The following is a 4,243-nucleotide window of genomic DNA, read 5'->3' as shown; positions in this document are numbered from 1 at the left end:
ATATATATATATATAATTTATACCAAAGAAGTATTTTAAATTTCTTTATGAGTAATTGTCAGGGAGCATTTTATTCATATATCTATTTTATGTATCTCAGAAGAAAAGCAATCTTGAAAAGAAAACTTCAAAAGTCTTTAATTACATGTGTTGGATTTAACACATGAGATCTTACATTTAGTTTCTAACATTTTGACCTGTTATAATACAATCTGGGGTCTTTAGAAATATATCTGGTAACTCTGTAAGAAGAATGTGGTTGAAGGGTATAAAATGATGCTCAAAAGCAAAGATTCTTTTAAAAGATCTTGTATGTATTGGTAGCCATAATAAAAGAAGGCCTAAGAGACATCCTCCTTTTTCTGACTCACTCATTTCTGTTTGTTTTGTTTTGTTTTTTTGAGACAGGGTTTCTCTGTGTAGCCTTTGCTGTCCTGGAACTCACTCTGCAGACCAGGCTGGCCTCGAACTCAGAAATCCACCTGCTTCTGCCTCCCAAGTGCTGGGATTAAAGGCGTGCGCCACCACTGCCTGGCTGACTCACTCATTTCTGATAACTATTTTCATGATATTTTTCTAACAGAGTGGTCTTATATTTCCTGAGTGGGCAAAATGTAATCCTCAAATAATCTTATATATTATGTTTGTCTGGTGGTATGTCACTTTTATGATATTGAAAACCTCTTCTTCTTTAAGTTCTTTACGATTTATTTGACATTTAAATAAGCATAAACACATAATATAGAACAATATGCATAGATCACCTATTCTGTTTTTTCCTTATCTCGTACCTATAAACAGAGTTTTGAAAAATGTTTTTTTATTAATTCTTGACGAATTCATGCAACATATTATTGATCATATTAACTTCCTTAACTCCTCCCAGGTCCAAATACTGTTTCTCTGTTCTTGCATAACTTTAGTGTTTAGGCAAGTCAAACATCATGTCCCTCAAATTTTGCAATAACATGTGGTGTGTTGAATGAGACATGTCTTCCAGTTGTCCAGGTATTTGAATACTTGATCCCTAGTTGATAGCACTGTTTGTAAGAATCATGATGTCTTTAGGAGTTGTGATCTTGTTGAAGTAATTATGTCTCATACATAATTATGGCTTTGAGAAGTCATATTCTTGACCCATGTTGGTCCTGACTGCTCTATACCTGTAGTTAAAGATCTGATATCTCATCTCCCTGTTCTGTGTGCCTACTGCCATGCTTCCGTGTAGAGAATCTCCCTCTTGAATCATATGTCAAAATGAACTCTTCTTTGAACAGTTGCATGGATCATGTTATTTTATTACATGGGCAGAAAACTAATGAATATAACATCTCTCCTGTACTTGTCATTACTGTCAGCAAAAGGTGATCTTGTTACCAGAGACAATTTTCTTGTCAAAGCACTGTTTTGATACAATTCTGAAGTAATTATCTTGCTACTTTACTATTAAAAGAATACATTCAGCACATTTTGTTACCAATTTTAATAACATTTGAATTTCTCAAATAAGCCAAGCAGAAATATTTTGGATTATACAAGTTTTATTATACAAGTTTGGATTATACAGCTTGTGACTTCTCTAGATATGTGGTCACAGTTCTTTACTTCATTTCTTCATAAGTATGGTATAGTTCAATTTTCTTCCAACTCTCTTTGGATACAATTTCTATTCCTGGCCCTAGTGTCAGTACATTTACCTATATTTAAAGAATAGATACAAAATAAATACTAATAGCGTAATTACCATAAGGTGAAACAATGTAGCTTAATGCAATTCTATCATTCTAGGCAACAACTTGGTATTTCAGTTGTGCTTAAAGTTAATACAGTAAAACCTCATCAAAGTTCAAAACATTTTATAATAATGTTGAATTAAGAGAGTCACTGCAATGCCAACTATTCACTGTAACATTTTTAGTTCTATAAATGCAAATTTTATATGAAAATGTTACATAAAATGTTGCGCTGAGTTTGAATAGCACCTTAACGGTTGACATGCACTCTTTCAAAATTGTTAATGTTAGTAAATTAATACATAAACATAATACATAAATCCATGATTATTTTTAACATTTGCTATTAACTATAAAGAACAGTTTAGCACAGAAGGAAGGAAGGAAGGAAGGAAGGAAGGAAGGAAGGAAGGAAAGAAGGAAGGCCTAATGAAATTCCAAGGGGCAAGACACACAGGTATTTACTAGTTGAATGTAAAAGTAAGTTGTAGCCAGGTAGTGGTGGCACATGCCTTCAATCCCAGCACTTGGGAGGCAGAGGCAGGTGGATTTCTGAGTTCGAGGCTAACCTTGTCTACAGAGTGAGTTCCAGGACAGCCAAGGTGACACAGAGAAACCCTGTCTTGAAAAAAAAAACAAAACAAAACAAAAGTAAGTTGTAAAATATATTTAGTGCAGGATTGAGAACCTTGTCTGGATCCCCAGATTCTGCTTTTAAAAAAAAATAAAAGCAAACCAAAACTATCAGGTGTGGAAGCATGAGCTTGTCAGTCTAGTGTTGGGTATAAAGATAAGTCGATCCTGAGGACTCACTGACCTTCTTTATTAGCCAAAATTATGAACTAAGGGTTTGGTCAAAGGCAGCCAAATATTGGAGGAAGGAAGGAAGGGAGGGAGGAAGGAAGGCAGGAAGGAAGGAGAGAGGTGGGAGAAATGGAAGGAGGAAGGGAGAGAAAGAGGGAGAAGAAGAGATTGATAGAGATATTCAGATGTTAATCTTTACCTCAACATGTACTTGTGTGGACAAACACACTTGCATACATTCATAAACCTATACACCCCATAGAAAATGTAAAAATTAGATAAATGGTCTAAAGCTATAGCCAAGTGTAGAGAACAGATGGAGTCCTTATTTAATGTATATGTTTTTGCCATAATCATAGCCATGTCAAGGACACATAGGAGAAGTCAAATCTTCCCCCATGATGATCTTCTTGGTTCTGTTGAAATATTGACAGTGTATGAAGAAACTGTCTATTACAGTTTCTTTCCTTCTCTGGGATGTTTCCAGCCTCAAATTGCTACTCTATGGAGATCTCATACATGGATTGGCTAAACCTGCTTCCTTGTTCAAAGAATGCACCTCCTTGATTCAAATGCATAAACCTAAACGTAACTGAGGTTTCTGGCTGCAGGTAGTATGTTCCCTATAGCAGCTTTTCTGTACTTGTGCCTGCCTGTCTTGCCTTTCTTCTTTCTCTCATCTCTGTTTGTCCAATACCTGCAATTGGTCAGAACAAGACAGCCAGGAATTTTGGGTATGAACGTGACATGCAAATATAAGAGCCTTTTTTGTCAATTGCACAAGATTTTCCAGTACACTAGCCTCAGGCCCCACATTGATATCAATGAAGATGTTCTCATTCAGACTAGCCACATGTCCTATCCTGAATCAATTTGAGTTAGGGAAGAGGCACTCCAACTTTGTGTGAAAATAGTTGTACCTCCATCCTTACCTCAAGTTATGGCTTTCAAGGTCTGTTTGATTATCTGGAATGCCTCTTGCAGCAGCAATCCAGGCTGCCTTAGAGGTTCTTGAAACAATGGGGCTCCCATGAGAATTCCTCACTCTATGGTTCCAGGAAGAAGGAAAGGTTCTACCCATGGCCAGTTAGAGACCAAAATCATGTTCTCATGTAATTTCATTCATTCACAGAAAAAATATTATCATAGGATGCTTAAATAAAGCTGAGAATAAAAGGAATAGTCTCAAGTAGATTTAGCAGAGCTTAAAGGCATTTCCTACCATTTCTCTGCCTAACCATTGAGAGACTTGAGGCCTCAGAGAGTGGGGAGCTGTGATGGTGGGGGGTGAGTGGTGGCAGAGAGCAACATCCTCTTGGAGATAGATAGGAGGAGGAATAGGAAGAGGAACTGTGGAAAGGAGGACCAGGAAAGGGACAACAGCAGGACTGTAAAATAAATAAATAAATAAAAGTAAAATAATAACAAGAAGAAGGAGAAAGAGAAGAAAAGAAAAAGGGGGGTGCTTACCCAGCACCATGGTGCCTTAGAGCAAGTAAGTCTCTCCGATATACCTGACAGTGAGTTTGTTATCTTTATTTTTCTGACATCATTGCATGTACAATATCCTACCCATGGAACCTACTTGCTATGAACATTATTGTACGGGTAACATTAAACTTTTCAAGTGTTTTACTTTTTATTATTAGGGCCACAAAATCCAGCTGATCCTTGCTATGTTAAAGAGAGTTTGTAGTCATCTTTAA

At 36.5% G+C, this 4,243-nt stretch overlaps 1 long non-coding RNA gene across 1 annotated transcript; it reads right to left on the bottom strand.

Moving 5' to 3' along the window:
* Positions 1 to 1,523: 1,523 nt before the first annotated feature.
* LOC116069727 lies at positions 1,524 to 3,552 on the bottom strand. The gene is made up of 2 exons (XR_004110115.1): positions 3,470 to 3,552; positions 1,524 to 1,697 (listed from the first exon to the last, which is right to left on the bottom strand). It is a non-coding gene; the product is annotated as an uncharacterized LOC116069727 (long non-coding RNA).
* Positions 3,553 to 4,243: the final 691 nt, after the last annotated feature.

Source organism: Mastomys coucha, unplaced genomic scaffold (assembly GCF_008632895.1).
Source record: "Mastomys coucha isolate ucsf_1 unplaced genomic scaffold, UCSF_Mcou_1 pScaffold1, whole genome shotgun sequence".
Lineage (NCBI taxonomy): Eukaryota > Metazoa > Chordata > Mammalia > Rodentia > Muridae > Mastomys > Mastomys coucha.
This window is presented reverse-complemented; position numbering and strand designations above follow the sequence as displayed.